Source organism: Rhipicephalus microplus, unplaced genomic scaffold (genome assembly GCF_043290135.1).
Source record: "Rhipicephalus microplus isolate Deutch F79 unplaced genomic scaffold, USDA_Rmic scaffold_15, whole genome shotgun sequence".
Lineage (NCBI taxonomy): Eukaryota > Metazoa > Arthropoda > Arachnida > Ixodida > Ixodidae > Rhipicephalus > Rhipicephalus microplus.
In genome coordinates, this window is record NW_027464588.1 from 23,759,255 (window position 1) to 23,778,908 (window position 19,654).

The following is a 19,654-nucleotide window of genomic DNA, read 5'->3' on the forward strand; positions in this document are numbered from 1 at the left end:
GGAATGAAAGCCACCTTTTTGATCTCCAAAAAAGCAAAAGTCCAAAGTTAATGCCTAATATCAGTACGAGGCTGCCTCCAAGTACGACTATGAATTATCAGTAAAATAGTTCACATTTTAAGATAAGTAAACAAAAAGCACATATATCTCACTACAATGCACTCTCCTTTACATGCTGGCTATAATTTCTCTTTTCAAATTACACTGACGTTCTCTACAAAGCCTCCGCTTTTGCAGCTGTGCTCGACCTGAATATTTCCGGCGAAAAAATTGCCTGCCACTCTGCTTTCGACTAAATTATGACTATTTATTTTTGTTATTGCATCCTAAAATGCCTGTTACGAAAGTTTAGGGCAGTATATAAACACTGCAGGTACAGAAAGGATTGTACAGAAGGCATCTGTCTCGTCTTCAACAGACTACCTTTGTGAGTATGCATTGACATGGTGGTGGCTCCGCACAGAGTGAATGCTTTAGATGAGAATGAACTGCAAGATTCAAAACATTTAGTTTAGGGAGATAAATTTGTAGTAGTCTGATCAGCTCGGCTATCTATATTTTATAGCCTCGTGTTCAAAAAAAACGCTCGTTATGAAAGAGTCATTGATATTGTTGGAGTACTTCAAATCAATTTATTTTGTGCAATATAGCAGGCTCTTATAAAGTGTTGCTTCCTGGGTGTTTTAAACAAAAACATCTAGTTCTGAAATCTAACCTCGAACGACGTCATTCACGTTAAATGACTAAATAAATGGCATTACACTTAATGCCGAGCCGCCGTCGAAGCAGCGCGCCCACCTACGGCTTCAGATGCCCTGATGAGCTTTTTTTTATGGTTCCACAGTTAGATTTCCCAGAAAAAAAAAACGTTTCTGAACACAGATGTGTTGTTCAGTAGGGAGTAAGATTTGAATACTGCTAACATACCATTTTGTGCGTCTGTCTCTGTCTGTCTGTTGGTCCGCCCTTCTGCCTATCTATGCATGCATCCGAACATCTCTCTGCCTCTCCAGCCATGCGTCCGTCCGGCTGTCTGTCTTTTCGTCTGTCGTTCTAGCAAGCACTCCAAGTACCGGCATCTCGCATCTTTTCATCCTATATTCATTATATACGAGTACTGCAACCCAGCAGTGATTCTCAGGACTAAACGAGAGCTGGCTACTACGACGATGACACGGAGAATACGACTCAGGGCCTGAGGAGCTTCGCCCATAACAGAGGGGAACAATTTAGAGTACAGGTACCTTACTAAGGAAAAGCTGAAAGCCGTCTAATGTGCCTCACACTTGACCCTGTGAAGCGATGATAAAAAAAAATGGCAGCATACCCACGAAGTTAATGATGGAGAGTAAGGCGAAGCATTCGTCCGTCCATTCGTTCTTGCTTCCGTCCGTCCATGCGTCCATCCGCCTGTCCGTGCATGCGTCTGTTCGTGCGTCCATCCCTGCATTCGTCCATGCATCCGCCCCTGCGTCCGTTCATGCCTCAATCCATGCGTCTGTCTGTGTGTGCGTTCGTCCATCTATTCAACACTCCAAGTATCACCATCTCGCATCATTTCATCATATATTCCCCTTATAGAAGCACCGCCATTCAGCGGACATTCCAAGAACTAAACGAGAGGTGGCACATGCACACTTTCTTACGGCTTGCGTTTCGGGTCTACTTCCCACCTTTAAGCATCTCGATTTCATGATATATACTAGTTCACTGTATTCATAGCACTGTGGCCCAACGCTCGCAAAACCTTTCCAAAACCAAGGAGGTTACGCCTAGCGAGTATAACGTAGCAACCTTTTGCTGTCACATAGTGCTCAACGTACATGCCAATGACTGCTAATGGGAAATGAGAGACAGGAGAATTCGGCTTTTACTTTCTTACGGCTTGCTCTTCGTATCTACTTCCCACCTTTAACCACCTCGAGTTCATGGTATATACTAGTTCATTCTATTCATGGCAGTGCGACTCAACGCTCGCTAAACCTTTCTGAAAACTAAGGAGGTTAAACTCAGCGAGTATAACGTAGCAGCCTTTTCTTGTCAGATAGTGCACAATGTAAATGTCAATTGCTGCTAATGGGGATAGAATAATGGGGACAACGCATAGAATGAATCTCCCATTGGCATTTCAGAGGTCAAAATGTAACAATTGTTACACACTACAACTACGAGGGACGAATGGGTGTGGCTATAAGAAGCTTCGCCCCTAAAATGAATGCTCGAGCTGCACGACCATTCAAATGGTCGTTCGTATAGGCAATGGATCCTGTACTCGAAGGTAGTGCTGATGGGATATTTTTCCTGTGCGTTGTTGAACAATAAAGTTCGGAGCTTGCGCATTAACCGCAAGCACACTGCGTGTCTCTGTGCCCAAATGGAGTTTTTTGTCTTTCACTGCCCATTAGCAGCGATTTGCCTGTTGCAGTAGAAAACACTGGTTCATCACTGCTTGCTTTTCACCTCGAGTTGCTCTTCTGCGTCACGCCAAACTGAGCACCAGCGTCAGCGTCACCGCCTGTGTAAGCATTGGCGCCCACTATTTCCTATCTACACCTGGTTACCTTTAGCGGTAGATGCGTAATGTTTTATTAAATCCCCCATTGGCGGTGTCATGGTTTCAATACGTTCGGTACTACTTCGAATGTACAAAAATCACGGCTTCAAAGGCGGCTGTGAAATCACGTTGCCAATACCATGGTTGTCACCCGAATCTGCCTGCGAGCGCAAGCTGTTGAACTGCGGTATATTGCACGGACGGTGGCGTTCTTGAGTGGATATTGTTGCTTCAGGTGTCCAGGGACATTTTCGCCAGTTTTCTTTAAGCTAGAGACTTGCTGCAATTCTGACACGGTTTCCTGGTCTCACCATAGTAAGTGGATGGGGTGCGCACTGTCTTATTCAATGCGCCAGCCTTGCAGCAGTGCGTTGGCCCTTCAGTGAAATATTGAACAGCTCACTTGCAATCGTAAATTGTAATCATGAGTCAAAAGACCATCATTCAAAGACCTGTGAAAGCGCACCATCAAATCTATCGAAACAGCAGCACGGTGTGAGCTAACAAAGTTGCTCTTTTCACGACTGAAGGTTTCCAGTGGGCTCGATGACCGTGGAACGTCAGTAGAGCAGCAAGAACTCAAGAATGGTCAGGAATAGCAACAACTCAAGAACACAAATCATGTATCTTTATGAAGCCGTTTGTGTAGTTGCTAAAAAGAAGGGGCGCGACCATCTCGTGCTTGTTCCGTCGAGGTAGTCGTCTTCTGACGGTCGGAGTTTCCGTACCACGCACTCACGCGCTACTGAGATTCCTGAAATCAGTCGATAAAGCTCCAACACTTTCGTTGCGAAGGCAGGTGGGTAACGCCTCGAGTTTCTAATAAAGTTGTTTAACCCAAATAGATTGTGTTCAATTAAGACTTATAGCCAGGTAAAAACATTGCGAGCGCTTCCAGGGAATATATTACTACCTGCCATCTCGTATAACTTTCTGACTACTGGTATTGTGTCTTAGAGAGCATATCAGTACTACAGGATTGTTGACAGGCCCATCTTGGTCAGCGTATTGCTCTTCCATGTGACGGACCTTCACTCTTCGTTGAGTTCGTGGTCCTCACATGTTACCGCAATAAGACACAGCGTGAAACCTACAATGTGCTCACGTTTGCCAAGAAAGTGTTTCCATCTCAGTGGGCTTCCAGTAGCACTTCCTAAAAAATGATTGCGTATACCCGTCAGGCCAAGGACCTTATCCTAAATATTAGCGGAGAATATTGCTAGTTGCTTTTTTATACCGTTATTACAATATAGAGTATATGCTATGGCAAGACCTTCTTTTGCTCTGCAAAAAGAAGACTTTGAGGGCAAAAGACCTTAGGCAATGTCGCTGGCTTCGCTCGCGTAGGAACTGGTAGGCGAAAGACTTTCCTCATGTACCGGCCGAGTATTAGGGTTAACTACCCTACGCAATCTAGCCAGCTCCTTGGAGACAAAGTAAACAACATAAACCTTATGTCTGCTGGCGATTTTTTCAGATTACGGGCCTCTCTGTGAATGTAACGAATGATAAAAAAATTACTGTCTTATCCATTTTTACAAGTTTTTCCGAGCGCCCAAGGACCATATTTTATTCTTTTCAGCGGGCCCTTCATAACTAGCGTCATTATATTTTTATTTATGTATTCATTTATAAAGTACTGCAAACCATATGATCTTTTAAGGACGGGAATGCACAAAAGTAAAAAAAATGCAACGTGAGCACTTTTTAACGTTCTGAGTCTGTCGCAAGGATTCAGAAGCACTCTGAGAAAGTTTGGGCTAATCGGAAGGATAGTTAAATGGGGATTGAGGCTGGAATTAAAAAAAAACTGTTCATAATAAGAACGCAATTACATGTTTAGAGACACTAGTGGAACGGGCTCACAACGTACTACAATAGTTACGCTAAAAATATCCTTATGAAAATTTTGCGACCAAAAAGTGTGAAAATGTCAGGAAGTGCATGTATTGTTACGAAACCGTGACGGAAGTTCGAAGACACGAGTCTGAGAGGCCACACTAGCAGAAAAAAACTAAAATATTTCGCTCACTTGCACCAACTAAAATATACGGAGCAACGCGGCTGCGGCGGCAGCAAACAACGCGCATATGGAGATCGTCGGTGAGTAGGAATGCGTGCCGTAGTCGCTTTCACTAAAACTAACGGCGACATATAACATTCTAGGTACGTCCTCTAAACATTCACTACCATCGGCGGCAATCTCGAACTATCTGAAAGCCAAGTGCCGGACCACTATGATTCTAGATAAATGGCGACACGTTTCGTATCACCAAGAGATATGATAAGACGATGGGCTCGTGGTTGTCGGTATGCACAAAAAAACATGTGGCGTTTGACACCGCAAAATTACAAAGTGAATATGACAGAAGCCGCAGTCGGAAGCTCCGGAAATTTCAATCACCTGGTTATTATCGGCCACCCAAATTTGAGCACAGGAACCTACAGCATTTTCGCTTCAATCAAAACTGCAGCTGCTGCAGCCGGGATTCGATCCCGCAATCTGCGGGTCAGCAGCCGAGTACCTTAGCCACTAGACCACCATGGTGGGGCGCACAAAACAAGCAGGCAAATGCTTTGCGCCAACATTTAACCGAGCTAGCAAGAGTTCAACTGAGCTAGTAAGATACACGGTGATACGGTGATGCAAAAATGCCAGCATGTTGGTTAGTAGGAGAATTGCCTAGAGGTGAGGGAGGGGGATGCGAGAGCTTGCAGGGGGAAGGAGACAAGTGTGAGAGAGTAACACGCAGCTGTTGGCGATCGGGAAAGAGGATAGGTGCGCATTTTAAAACTATTTTGAAAAAGGCCTGTAGCACTCATACTTGCTCGCTAACGAATGCTTTTGCTCGTCAGAATGGTATTTACTTTAGTAAAGTAATCAAACAGTCGTATTTTTTGTCGATTGATTCTGTCATACATCCTAATGCGATGAAGATTAATGCGATGAAGAGGACGGCTCACATTGGTGGACATGTCATTCGACTTGAGCGCCGTGTTCATAAAAATATAATTACATTGCGTTCATTATATGAGTCACCTTGGAGGAACGTAGTACATCCTTTTTTTAGGCTGCAGCGCAAGTGGCGACTTCACAGAATTACGGACGTGCTGTTCATTTTTCTCATCTTTTCTTTCTCGTTGAGTTTTTTTCCTGAACCGTCACTCATTCTTGTGCACGCCTTAATAACCATCCTTTGGTGCCTGAATATATCTATGATATACAAGTAAAGTAGTCGAGTAATTGAAAACATCTTTGTATTTTTTATGGAAGCGTCCACAAATGCACGTCGGCAAACTTTAATTAGGTCGGTCATTATAAGCTGCTGCTTAGTGTATGAGCGTGATGTTCCATTACTCCAGTGCGAAAGTAATTGGTTGTTTGGTTGGCCACGTTCAAGACATAGGTAGTAACTAATAAAAAGCGTTTAGGAAAAGAATCAACGTTCTGTGAATAATTGACTTGTGCCTCATTTATTTTAATTCTGTTATTGATTAAAACTTTATTTTAGTCCTGAGAAGACGCAGGGGAGACTCCATGCACCCGGCTATTCCCACGTAAGAACCGTCAAGCCGAGCTTGCGTTCACGGGCACTCTGGACGGCCAGGGTTTGATCGTTAAGTTCGTGCTGCGTAAGAGCGCAGCCCACCTGTCCTCCCTGAGGGTGGGCCGATTGCTTCACATTTCCACAACACATGGTTGAATGTTGCTAACAGTCCACAAGCGGGGCAATCCGCACTTGGATACCGTTCAGGGTACATGGCATGAAGAACCGCAGGGTTAGGATACGCACTGGCTTGCAATAGTCTAAGTCTAATAGCCTGCGCTCTGCACAATGCAGGGTATGAAAGAAGGAATACCCTTCTTGACAGATAAAAGTGCTCTCTTATTTCATTTACCGTAAGTAAGGGTTTTCAGTGAGGCAGAGGGACTGCGGAGGCAGCGCGGTCAGTGAGTCCTCGCACGGCCTCGTGTGCGCCCTCGTTCGGGTTTGAGGTAGAGCCCTCAATCGACCCCAGGTGAGTGGGAAACCAAGTGAGAGAATGGGGCGTGATACTCTTGACGCTTTGGAGAATGCGGGGGGCCTAAGGGGCTACCATCCCGTTTTCGTAGGCTTTGATAGCCGCCTTGGAGTCACTGTATATTGACTTTCTGCGACTATCTAGCATAGCCAGTGCGATTACAACCTGTTACATGCGCTCACTTATTTTGTCCTCTTGAACTTCTACTGGATGTGGAAGTGATTGGCAAGGTACGATGCAGTGACCATAGAATGGTACGGTCTCGAATTCGCCTAGACTTGAAGAAGAAACGACAGAAACTGATACGCAAGAAGCCAATCAATCAGCTAGCACTGAGAGGGAAAGTACAGGAATTCAGAGTGTCGCTGCGGAACAGGTGTTCGGCTCTTAGTGAGGAAACCAACCTTAGCGTAGATACGATGAATGATAATCTGACAAGTATCATTACGGAGTGTGCAGTGGAAGTTGGAGGCAGGGTAGTTAGACAGGACACTGGCAAGCTTTCCCAGGAAACGAAGAACCTAATTAAGAAGCGTCAAATCATGAAAGTGTCAAGTACAACAGACAAAATAGAACTGGCAGGACTTTGAAGTTGATTAATAGACGTAAGGTATGTGATGTAAGAAGGTATACCATGGAGAGAATTGAACACGTTCTGAAAAACAGAGGAAGTGTCAAAGCATTGAAGAGGAAACTTGGGATAGGCAAAAGTCGGATGTATGCACTAAGGGACAAAGAAGGCAAAATAACTACCAATATGGATAGGATAGTTAAAATAGCGGAGGAGTTTTACAGAGATCTGTACAGTAGCCGAGACAACCACGACCTTCATACTATAAGAACTAGCAGTAACCCAGATTACACCGCACCAGTAATGGTAGAAGAAGTCAGAAAAGCTTTGGAGAGCATGCAAAGGGGCAAAGCTGCTGGTGAGGATCAGGTAACATCAGATCTGCTGAAACATGGAGGACAGATTGTGTTAGATAAACCAGCCACCCTGTTTACGAGGTGTCTCCTGACGGGAAGAGTACCAGAGTCTTGGAAGAACGCTAACATCATCTTAATACATAAGAAAGGAGATGACAAGGACTTGAAGAATTACAGGACGATCAGCTTGCTCTCTGTAGTATACAAGCTACTTACAAAGGTAATTGCTAACAGAGTAAAAAAAAACATTAGAATTAAATCAACCAAAGGAACAAGCAGGATTTCGAACAATCTACTCAACAATTGACCACATTCATACTATCAATCAGGTAATAGAGAAATGCTCAGAGCATAACCAACCACTATACATAGCCTTCATAGATTACGAGAAGGCGTTTGATTCAGTAGAAATATCAGCCGTCGTGCAAACACTGCGGAATCAGGGCGTAGATGAAGTATATATAAACATTCTGGAAGAAATCTAAAGGGGATCAACTGCAACCATAGTGCTTCATAAAGAAAGCAACAGAATACCAATCAAGAAGGGTGTAAGGCAGGGGGACACAATTTCCCCAATGCTATTTACCGCGTGCTTACAGGAGGTTTTCAGAAGCCTAGAATGGGAACAGTTAGATATAAGAGTCAAAGGAGAATACCTTAGTAACCTGCGCTTCGCCGATGACATGCATTGCTGAGTAACTCGGGGGACGAATTGCAACTCATGATTACGGAGTTAGACAAGGAGAGCAGAAAGGTGGGTCTTAAAATTGATCTGCAGAAAACGAAAGTAATGTACAACAACCTCGGCAAGGAGCAGCGCTTCGAGATAGGTAATAGTGCACTTCAAGTTGTAAAACACTATATCTACTTAGGGCAGGTAATAATCGCAGAGCCGAACCACGAGATTGAAGTAACTAGAATAATAAGATTGGAGTGGAGCACATTCGGCAAGCACTCTCAAATTATGACAGGTAGATTGCCACTATCCCTCAAGAGGAAGGTATATAACAGCTGTATCTTGCCGGTACTTAGCTACGGAGCAGAAACCTGGAGACTTACAAAGAGGGTTCAGCTTAAATTGAGGACGACGCAGCGAGCAATGGAAAGAAAAATGGTAGGTGTAACTTAAGAGACAAGAAGAGAGCAGAGTTGATTAGGGAACAAACGGGGGTTAAGGGTATCATAGCTGAAATCAAGAAGAAGAAATGGACATGGGCAGGGCATGTAGCGCGTAGACAGGATAACCGCTCGTCATTAAGGGTAACTGACTGGATTCCCAGAGAAGGGAAGCGGGTTAGGGGGAGACAGAAGGTTAGGTGGGCAGATGAGATTAAGAAGTTTGCGGGTATAAATTGGCAGCAGCAAGCACAGGACCGGGTTAACTGGCGGAGCATAGGAGAGGCCTTTGTCCTGCAGTGGACGTAGTCAGGCTGATGATGATGATGATGAACTTCTACTTTGCTTTCACGAAGCGTGCACAGGATAACCCGTCTTGGAATACAGAAACTAGAAGGAACGGGTCTAATATTTCACTAAAAGTGCCGTATGTCACGTAAACTGAAATAAAATCAGGCAATACATAGACCTGCGAATACAATCAAGGAGCATTGAACAAAAAAATTATTTTACCCAATGAGAAGACACTTCCTGCAGCCTCAATCTAAGCTACGCAGGTCGCAGGCAGTGACGCTGAGGCTCCTGCAAATAAGCTCCAACCCGAATCCAGTGACCGTCAATAGCTATATCCAGACATTTGCCCCAATTCCTATTGCGCAGCCTATGGCGAATCTGCTACTTTGTCTCATATGCTCTGAAGGCCGAATACTGGTTGAATTCGGAGGGCAAATCCTTGCTGTCCAGTGTGCCCGTGATCACTCCGGCAGGCTAGAACTGCCGATAGTGTCGTGGGATTAGCCAAGTGTGCGTTTTATCGCGTTTCGCTGGACCCAATAAAGGTTGATTCACTCACTCATTCACTCACGTGACATGTTCTCACCAGACAAAACTTAACAGGTGGCCATGAAACTAAGATTGCAGCGTCACGTATAACACGTAGCTGTGCGACATGTCTAGCGAACTATAGCTCTGTCGAGCCACACTTATAAGGGTGGCTAGACAGCATTGTCGTACTGCGAGAAAAAAATAGCCCAGCCAGCAAACGCTCGTGCTTACTGTAGCGAAACTTATCTAGGTAAAACGTTAACTCGTGTGGTGATTTCAGCCTTGTATTGGTCGGTAGCGCAAGCTGCGATCTTATTTTTGACGTTTTCTTAGTACATGCAAAATTCGGAAGAACGTTTCCTGCACTTTTTATAAACTTGAGGTCCAAACCTACTTATTTGTTTATACGTAATGTAAGCGTAGACGAGTAAATAAGTAGAATGCTAAACAGCCACACTATACGCCTCGTGTTGCAATGCGTCACATACTAGAAGGCAGCCTTTGTTACACTATTCTCTCATCCACGTCTTTGCAGACAGAAACATGGACGGAATTCTTGGAAAGTACCTTCTCATGGCATGTGCTACGGCAGTTGGTAAGAGAAAGTAATACAACTAAATGTTCCTTGAGCACGACTTCGACGGGCTTCATAAGGCTTGAAAAGTTTTAATGATTTTCAATCATCAAGTGACAAACACCATTGAAGTTAGGTCTGATTTGGGCCAAAAACTACCAGGTCGTACGATGGACACCAAAGGGGGCAATTCAAGCGTTCTCCGCCAAGTTACGTTAGATCATTACCTAGTGCTTTCAAGTATACTAAAAAGTTTTTCTAACACTATTTACAGCCTAAGTGAAAGACCGCGGGCTAGAATTGATAGACACAGCCATCACTCAAAGCAGAAAATATAGAAAAACGGGGATTTATATTTTATATTCAGAAAGTGTCCCATCTTCTGGATGCGCTGTGAGCTAGAGCAGATCGGGGTGGTGTCCTTTTATTCACCGAAAAGGCGCATCTCAGCAATGCTAGCCGTAACCCTGGTCTCTCAACTCGAACCACTTGCACTATTGTTCCCAGAACCACTACTAATTTCTCCGGCAGCGTACCATGCTCTCGGCTGGTAGAAAGTGCCGAAATTGTGGGGCAGCCTCTAGCCCTTTTCGAAATAAGGAGAGTGAGGTGACAAGGAGAGGTGGAGAAAGGGAGGTAAGGACAGGAACACGTGCCCCCAGATGTGCTTTGCTTAATGTGCTGCTACTGCTCCCATCAGCATGCAGCCGGCGCGCCACGCTTACAATCTACCAGTATACAGCCAACTGTTCAAAATTGCTCTAAAGAAAATCTATGTATTGGAGCTGCGTATAGGTCAATTTTTGCTGTTTTCGTCACTTTTTGCAATGCTTGTTTTGCATGTTGTTGAGAGCTCGAGGTTTTTCGTTGATGAAAGTCTTGCAAGAGAAGTGCGAGATGCTATAGCTTTCTGCGTCATAATATTACTTGACATTGATTTGGAGTATTTCGATATCTTATCGGGTTTTCACAACCTTAAGCTGGCAGTTTTACGACATAACATTCTGGGCAGGAATATTTTTCACTAAATGATAATATTGTTTTCAAATTAGGTACGAGTTGTAGCCACCTGCCTTCATTTTTTATTAAAATGCTGTGTTTTTATTATGTAAATGTATCCTGGATGTTTACTCATTTAAAGTTTCCCACTTATTGTTTTTTTTTCTAAGTAGAAGCTGTTGCTCCGCAACAATTATAATCGGCCTTGCGACGAAATGAATGAGAGAAAGAAAAAGCCTAAGTTAGTACTTAGTGTTTCATTAGGTCGGTATGTTTCAATTTGGTGTCCGCTTTCTCCTAGAAGCCTGAAATCTGGAGTTTCAAAGATCAACATTGCATGAAGTGATTATGCAGAAAGATGTGTCGTCCAAGAACCCTACACCTATGGGCTATTCTAGGGGGATATAGGGGGGGGGGGAGTAGAACGAAGAAAGCTGAGAATGTCTTTTTTTTCCTTAGTATGAAGACGCCCTCAATCATACCTTATGAAACACCGCTGTTTCACTAAATGCACTATCGCAATTCGTCGAGGTCTTGTCCTTCGGACATCACACTCCTCTGGGCCTTATCCGTAGAAACCGTAAGTCAATAACCAAATAGCGACGCAAAAGAGCACCACGCACGCCTGACATTCCGTGCTCAATTGCACTTGTGTTGCGCGACGGATTTTAAATCCTAATCCGTTCAGTCTGAGAATTTGTTGGTTATTTCTGAACTAGACAGCAAGACGATGCAGTTGTATGTTTCATTAAGAACCGTTGAGATAATAAACAAAGAAAAATCAACGCCAGCGGTTTCAATACGCAGCCATGTTTCTATTAGGTAGTACAAAATGAAGCGTAACATGTCCTTTTGACCATTTCAGTGGCCCTCACTATGGCTCACATCGCAGCTGCAGCGATTCCTGGTTCTATATTTGATACTGTTCTCAAAGGAGGAAGGACCGAAGAAAACCAGAATTGACAAATCAGACTTGCGGCTGTCTACGTCGTCTCTTCGCTTAGGCTGGATAAAACGAAATAAGTGACATGACAGCGTGCAACAAATAAATCGGAAGAAATCAAAACTTCGTTGCCGCTTCTGATTCCCTTTGCTACGCAACTTCTAATTTATTCATAAATGTATTTATGAAGTTGCACGTAGGGTTAATAACTGGGCCGCCAACGAAATGAAAATCCTAAATATTTACAGCATGTGTTAGCCATAAACAGGTATGTTTTATATAAACAAGTTCAAGGAGTGATGTACTAAATTCTATTTGAACACAAATACTCATCCGCGAAGGGCAATGAGCAATTCCTTCATTTTAAACAAAAAATAAGAAAATTGCTATAATAAAGCAATTGCTTTTGCTCTTTGGACAGAGCTCGTCCATGCACTTCCAGCAGCATATCATGTAGTTCATTATCCAGTCAGGAAACTTGCTGTACAAATTGTCCAAATCGAAATAAACATGTGGAGCTGAAAACAGATTTTAACAAATTGAGCAAAAGTTGTGACTGAATACAACTAAATCTATGTTTACAATATACAAAAAAATTTGTAATTTAAGAGCAACAATCATTTTTGGAACTATTAGAGAGAAAGATTGAAGAGAACTAATAAAGAGAAAACAGTAGTGCACCCAGGGCATGGTCGCTCACAACGTGTGGGCATACCCAGTTTCCTATAGGCTAAAAAATAAACAAAAAGCTATCGCATTTAGGAGTAATAATGTAGAGAAAAATTTGGTCGCTGTCATCAGGCACCGCGTCAACAAAGTTCACATAACGTCTTGCGGATGTGTAAAGATAAGCTAATTTTTCCACCAAATAGCAAATAATGTCGTAGTGGATACTTTGAAGATTAACATGGAAAGATTGGTAGCACAGTTGGTACCTTGAGAGTGTATTTGTAATTTTCGCTCCATGAATGTTATGGGTGAGGGCAAGTAATGTAAGAAACACAATCATCATTTAAAGATGCCGCCATTTTAGCTTTCGCTTTGACTCGCCTGCGATTTTCGCGCAGACTTCCTGTTTTTTTTTGGCAACAGTGCCACATGAACGAACTTATGATACATAGGAAGCTTACGCCTTGAAAACCATGGTTGTGTTTTTTTTGTTTTGTCTATTACCTTCATCATGTCAACTTACTTTTTCACCAACTTCTAGATTTCTGATTCACCTTTGCATACACTCGTTTTCATCCACTGACACCTCTAGCCATTCCCTGAGCAGCCACATTCGTCTTTCGCACCTCCAGTGCACTTAATCAGGGGCAGCATACTGGTTTTATTCCGATAGCAATTATATGGACACTCTCGGCTAGATTTTTCCGCCGGCGTCGGCGTAGACGTCGGCGTCGATGTGATGCACCGTATATCTATACGTATCTCTACACGTGAAAAAGCAAGAAAAAAAATGCAGAGAAAAACACTCTGGCGCGAGGAATCAAACGTGACACCTCTGCGTCGTGAAAGCGAGGCGTTAACCACTAAGCCACCCCGGAGAACGTTTACTGTTCAAACAGCAAAGTATTTATATATACCGCTTACCACTGCTGTGTTTTTGGCATTACCAGAAAGATCATGCAGTGAGAACACGTCGCCACATCACGCAGTGGCGCCTGCTCTAATCTCCTACGCGTGGTTTGCCCGGTTTCAAGAGGGGGAGCTACGCTCCTCGCGCACCCTTATCTCGCGTTGGCGACGAGGGGAGGATCGTACGCTTTGGCTGGCCTCAGGCTTTACGCAGAACGACTGTGCTGTAGTTACTGGACGCACAAAGGTCACTGCATTCAGACTCCGTTCGCAGAAACCGCGTGCTTTTCAGTCTCAGCGAAGTAACAAATGAGCGCTTATTCGCGTGCATTCGTACCTCTGTGTACGTTTCGTGCGTAATTTGTGCGCGAGATACGCTGGGCACATTTTGATCTGCTTTCCATTCTGCGCGTGACCTTTCAAATTGTTGCTCTTGCGCTCATTGCTTCACCTTTTCGGCAAAGCTGTGACTTTTTTTGGAACGAATAATGGGATTCAATGACCTAGCTAGCGAGGCCGCCCCAAACATCAAGATGCTCGTCCTGGCCCGGCTGTGTTCCGCTCTTCCACGGCTTGTTGACCATTTATACATATACACTTCTTTGCAACTTGTACATGTCCGACTTTCTTCTAATGTTTAGATTAGTGCGCGGTATATATATATATATATATATAACTCATCCCCTGATGAAAGGAGGACCCCTCCCGAAACTGTTGGGAAATAAATATATATTTATCCTTGTTGACAACGCTCCCGTTGTGCCATATCCCATACCTTCACGAAGACTAAATGGCCCATTGAATTATTACTCCCACTATATATATATATATATATATATATATATATATGAATGAGATCTAACAGACAGTAATGCCAAGGAATGTACAGGGGAAGTTATTAAAACCAATAGAATTTAAATAAAAAGAAAGAAAAGTGGATGAAAAAATTACCAACTGTGAGCAGGAATCGAACCTACGACCTTCGAATTACGCGTTCGATGCTCTAACCACTGAGCTATCACAGCGGCCCTCCCTCCATCCACTTTTTTGGGTTTATCTGTGAATTTAGAAGTAGGAGTGACAGTCAGCGCCATCTAGCGCCATCAGGGAGGGCCATCAGGGAGGGCCGCTGTGATAGCTCAGTGGTTAGAGCATCGAACGCGTAATTCGAAGGTCGTAGGTTCGATTCCTGCTCACAGTTGGTAATTTTTTCATGCACTTTTCTTTCTTCTTATTTAAATTCTATTGGTTTTAATAACTTCCCCTGTACATTCCTTGGCATTACTGTCTGTTAGATCTCATTAATATTGTGTTAAAACACGGAAAAACGAGCCCTTAGGTATACACTTCTTTCCCTTATTTCATTGAACGAGGGTCTCGTACTGGCAGACTTGTTGTGTTTAGGTTGTATAAGAGGGACAATTAATCAGCTGCCCGCTCGTAATAAGTTCACGTTCTACGTGACGCCAAACATGCGCATAAGAGTGTTCTCACACTCGTCGTTTGGCTTATAGATGGCGCTGACTGTCACTCCTACTTCTAAATTCACAGATAAACCCAAAAAAGTGGATGGAGGGAGGGCCGCTGTGATAGCTCAGTGGTTAGAGCATCGAACGCGTAATTCGAAGGTCGTAGGTTCGATTCCTGCTCACAGTTGGTAATTTTTTCATCCACTTTTCTTTCTTCTTATTTAAATTCTATTGGTTTTAATAACTTCCCCTGTACATTCCTTGGCATTACTGTCTGTTAGATCTCATTAATATTGTGTTAAAACACGGAAAAACGAGCCCTTAGGTATACACTTCTTTCCCTTATTTCATTGAACGAGGGTCTCGTACTGGCAGACTTGGTGTGTTTAGGTTGTATAAGAGGGACAATTAATCAGCTGCCCGCTCATAATAAGTTCACGTTCTACGTGACGCCAAACATGCGCATAAGAGTGTTCTCACACTCGTCGTTTGGCTTATAGATGGCACTGACTGTCACTCCTACTTCTAAATTCACAGATAAACCCAAAAAAGTGGATGGAGGGAGGGCCGCTGTGATAGCTCAGTGGTTAGAGCATCTAACGCGTAATTCGAAGGTCGTAGGTTCGATTCCTGCTCACAGTTGGTAATTTTTTCATCCACTTTTCTTTCTTCTTATTTAAATTCTATTGGTTTTAATAACTTCCCCTGTACATTCCTTGGCATTACTGTCTGTTAGATCTCATTAATATTGTGTTAAAACACGGAAAAACGAGCCCTTAGGTATACACTTCTTTCCCTTATTTCATTGAACGAGGGTCTCGTACTGGCAGACTTGGTGTGTTTAGGTTGTATAAGAGGGACAATTAATCAGCTGCCCGCTCATAATAAGTTTACGTTCTAAGTGACGCCAAACATGCGCATAAGAGTGTTCTCACACTCGTCGTTTGGCTTATAGATGGCGCTGACTGTCACTCCTACTTCTAAATTCACAGATAAACCCAAAAAAGTGGATGGAGGGAGGGCCGCTGTGATAGCTCAGTGGTTAGAGATCGAACGCGTAATTCGAAGGTCGTAGGTTCGATTCCTGCTCACAGTTGGTAATTTTTTCATCCACTTTTCTTTCTTCTTATTTAAATTCTATTGGTTTTAATAACTTCCCCTGTACATTCCTTGGCATTACTGTCTGTTAGATCTCATTATTATTGTGTTTAAACACGGAAAAACGAGACCTTAGGTATACACTTCTTTCCCTTATTTCATTGAACGAGGGTCTCGTACTGGCAGACTTGGTGTGTTTAGGTTGTATAAGAGGGACAATTAATCAGCTGCCCGCTCATAATAAGTTCACGTTCTACGTGACGCCAAACATGCGCATAAGAGTGTTCTCACACTCGTCGTTTGGCTTATAGATGGCACTGACTGTCACTCCTACTTCTAAATTCACAGATAAACCCAAAAAAGTGGATGGAGGGAGGGCCGCTGTGATAGCTCAGTGGTTAGAGCATCTAACGCGTAATTCGAAGGTCGTAGGTTCGATTCCTGCTCACAGTTGGTAATTTTTTCATCCACTTTTCTTTCTTCTTATTTAAATTCTATTGGTTTTAATAACTTCCCCTGTACATTCCTTGGCATTACTGTCTGTTAGATCTCATTAATATTGTGTTAAAACACGGAAAAACGAGCCCTTAGGTATACACTTCTTTCCCTTATTTCATTGAACGAGGGTCTCGTACTGGCAGACTTGGTGTGTTTAGGTTGTATAAGAGGGACAATTAATCAGCTGCCCGCTCATAATAAGTTCACGTTCTACGTGACGCCAAACATACGCATAAGAGTGTTCTCACACTCGTCGTTTGGCTTATAGATGGCGCTGACTGTCACTCCTACTTCTAAATTCACAGATAAACCCAAAAAAGTGGATGGAGGGAGGGCCGCTGTGATAGCTCAGTGGTTAGAGCATCGAACGCGTAATTCGAAGGTCGTAGGTTCGATTCCTGCTCACAGTTGGTAATTTTTTCATCCACTTTTCTTTCTTCTTATTTAAATTCTATTGGTTTTAATAACTTCCCCTGTACATTCCTTGGCATTACTGTCTGTTAGATCTCATTAATATTGTGTTAAAACACGGAAAAACGAGCCCTTAGGTATACACTTCTTTCCCTTATTTCATTGAACGAGGGTCTCGTACTGGCAGACTTGGTGTGTTTAGGTTGTATAAGAGGGACAATTAATCAGCTGCCCGCTCATAATAAGTTCACGTTCTAAGTGACGCCAAACATGCGCATAAGAGTGTTCTCACACTCGTCGTTTGGCTTATAGATGGCGCTGACTGTCACTCCTACTTCTAAATTCACAGATAAACCCAAAAAAGTGGATTGAGGGAGGGCCGCTGTGATAGCTCAGTGGTTAGAGCATCGAACGCGTAATTCGAAGGTCGTAGGTTCGATTCCTGCTCACAGTTGGTAATTTTTTCATCCACTTTTCTTTCTTCTTATTTAAATTCTATTGGTTTTAATAACTTCCCCTGTACATTCCTTGGCATTACTGTCTGTTAGATCTCATTAATATTGTGTTAAAACACGGAAAAACGAGCCCTTAGGTATACACTTCTTTCCCTTTTTTCATTGAACGAGGGTCTCCTACTGGCAGACTTGGTGTGTTTAGGTTGTATAAGAGGGACAATTAATCAGCTGCCCGCTCATAATAAGTTCACGTTCTACGTGACGCCAAACATGCGCATAAGAGTGTTCTCACACTCGTCGTTTGGCGTATAGATGGCGCTGACTGTCACTCCTACTTCTAAATTCACAGATAAACCCAAAAAAGTGGATGGAGGGAGGGCCGCTGTGATAGCTCAGTGGTTAGAGCATCGAACGCGTAATTCGAAGATCGTAGGTTCGATTCCTGCTCACAGTTGGTAATTTTTTCATCCACTTTTCTTTCTTCTTATTTAAATTCTATTGGTTTTAATAACTTCCCCTGTACATTCCTTGGCATTACTGTCTGTTAGATCTCATTAATATTGTGTTAAAACACGGAAAAACGAGCCCTTAGGTATACACTTCTTTCCCTTATTTCATTGAACGAGGGTCTCGTACTGGCAGACTTGGTGTGTTTAGGTTGTATAAGAGGGACAATTAATCAGCTGCCCGCTCATAATAAGTTCACGTTCTACGTGACGCCAAACATGCGCATAAGAGTGTTCTCACACTCGTCGTTTGGCTTATAGATGGCGCTGACTGTCACTCCTACTTCTAAATTCACAGATAAACCCAAAAAAGTGGATGGAGGGAGGGCCGCTGTGATAGCTCAGTGGTTAGAGCATCGAACGCGTAATTCGAAGGTCGTAGGTTCGATTCCTGCTCACAGTTGGTAATTTTTTCATCCACTTTTCTTTCTTCCTATTTAAATTCTATTGGTTTTAATAACTTCCCCTGTACATTCCTTGGCACATCTGTCTGTTAGATCTCATTAATATTGTGTTAAAACACGGAAAAACGAGCCCTTAGGTATACACTTCTTTCCCTTATTTCATTGAACGAGGGTCTCGTACTGGCAGACTTGGTGTGTTTAGGTTGTATAAGAGGGACAATTAATCAGCTGCCCGCTCATAATAAGTTCACGTTCTACGTGACGCCAAACATGCGCATAAGAGTGTTCTCACACTCGTCGTTTGGCTTATAGATGGCGCTGACTGTCACTCCTACTTCTAAATTCACAGATAAACCCAAAAAAGTGGATGGAGGGAGGGCCGCTGTGATAGCTCAGTGGTTAGAGCATCGAACGCGTAATTCGAAGGTCGTAGGTTCGATTCCTGCTCACAGTTGGTAATTTTTTCATCCACTTTTCTTTCTTCTTATTTAAATTCTATTGATTTTAATAACTTCCCCTGTACATTCCTTGGCATTACTGTCTGTTAGATCTCATTAATATTGTGTTAAAACACGGAAAAACGAGCCCTTAGGTATACACTTCTTTCCCTTATTTCATTGAACGAGGGTCTCGTACTGGCAGACTTGGTGTGTTTAGGTTGTATAAGAGGGACAATTATTCAGCTGCCCGCTCATAATAAGTTCACGTTCTACGTGACGCCAAACATGCGCATAAGAGTGTTCTCACACTCGTCGTTTGGCTTATAGATGGAGCTGACTGTCACTCCTACTTCTAAATTCACAGATAAACCCAAAAAAGTGGATGGAGGGAGGGCCGCTGTGATAGCTCAGTGGTTAGAGCATCGAACGCGTAATTCGAAGGTCGTAGGTTCGATTCCTGCTCACAGTTGGTAATTTTTTCATCCACTTTTCTTTCTTCTTATTTAAATTCTATTGGTTTTAATAACTTCCCCTGTACATTCCTTGGCATTACTGTCTGTTAGATCTCATTAATATTGTGTTAAAACACGGAAAAACGAGCCCTTAGGTATACACTTCTTTCCCTTATTTCATTGAACGAGGGTCTCGTACTGGCAGACTTGGTGTGTTTAGGTTGTATAAGAGGGACAATTAATCAGCTGCCCGCTCATAATAAGTTCACGTTCTACGTGACGCCAAACATGCGCATAAGAGTGTTCTCACACTCGTCGTTTGGCTTATAGATGGCGCTGACTGTCACTCCTACTTCTAAATTCACAGATAAACCCAAAAAAG

The 19,654-nt window shown here is 43.1% G+C and overlaps 1 long non-coding RNA gene and 8 other non-coding genes across 9 annotated transcripts; 8 read left to right on the top strand and 1 right to left on the bottom strand.

The window, feature by feature from the left end:
• The first annotated feature begins 397 nt into the window (after window positions 1-397).
• Window positions 398-12,084, top strand: LOC119173392 (uncharacterized). The gene is made up of 3 exons (XR_012888711.1): window positions 398-427; window positions 9,981-10,040; window positions 11,884-12,084. It is a non-coding gene; the product is annotated as an uncharacterized LOC119173392 (long non-coding RNA).
• Window positions 12,085-14,491: 2,407 nt separating this feature from the next.
• TRNAT-CGU (transfer RNA threonine (anticodon CGU)) lies at window positions 14,492-14,564 on the bottom strand. The gene has a single exon. It is a non-coding gene; the product is annotated as a tRNA-Thr (tRNA).
• Window positions 14,565-14,667: 103 nt separating this feature from the next.
• TRNAT-CGU (transfer RNA threonine (anticodon CGU)) lies at window positions 14,668-14,740 on the top strand. The gene has a single exon. It is a non-coding gene; the product is annotated as a tRNA-Thr (tRNA).
• A 382-nt stretch (window positions 14,741-15,122) lies between these two features.
• Window positions 15,123-15,195, top strand: TRNAT-CGU (transfer RNA threonine (anticodon CGU)). Its single transcript has one exon. It is a non-coding gene; the product is annotated as a tRNA-Thr (tRNA).
• A 1,746-nt stretch (window positions 15,196-16,941) lies between these two features.
• TRNAT-CGU (transfer RNA threonine (anticodon CGU)) lies at window positions 16,942-17,014 on the top strand. The gene has a single exon. It is a non-coding gene; the product is annotated as a tRNA-Thr (tRNA).
• A 382-nt stretch (window positions 17,015-17,396) lies between these two features.
• Window positions 17,397-17,469, top strand: TRNAT-CGU (transfer RNA threonine (anticodon CGU)). The gene has a single exon. It is a non-coding gene; the product is annotated as a tRNA-Thr (tRNA).
• Window positions 17,470-18,306: 837 nt separating this feature from the next.
• On the top strand, window positions 18,307-18,379 carry TRNAT-CGU (transfer RNA threonine (anticodon CGU)). Its single transcript has one exon. It is a non-coding gene; the product is annotated as a tRNA-Thr (tRNA).
• Window positions 18,380-18,761: 382 nt separating this feature from the next.
• TRNAT-CGU (transfer RNA threonine (anticodon CGU)) lies at window positions 18,762-18,834 on the top strand. Its single transcript has one exon. It is a non-coding gene; the product is annotated as a tRNA-Thr (tRNA).
• Window positions 18,835-19,216: 382 nt separating this feature from the next.
• TRNAT-CGU (transfer RNA threonine (anticodon CGU)) lies at window positions 19,217-19,289 on the top strand. Its single transcript has one exon. It is a non-coding gene; the product is annotated as a tRNA-Thr (tRNA).
• The last annotated feature ends 365 nt before the right edge of the window (window positions 19,290-19,654 follow it).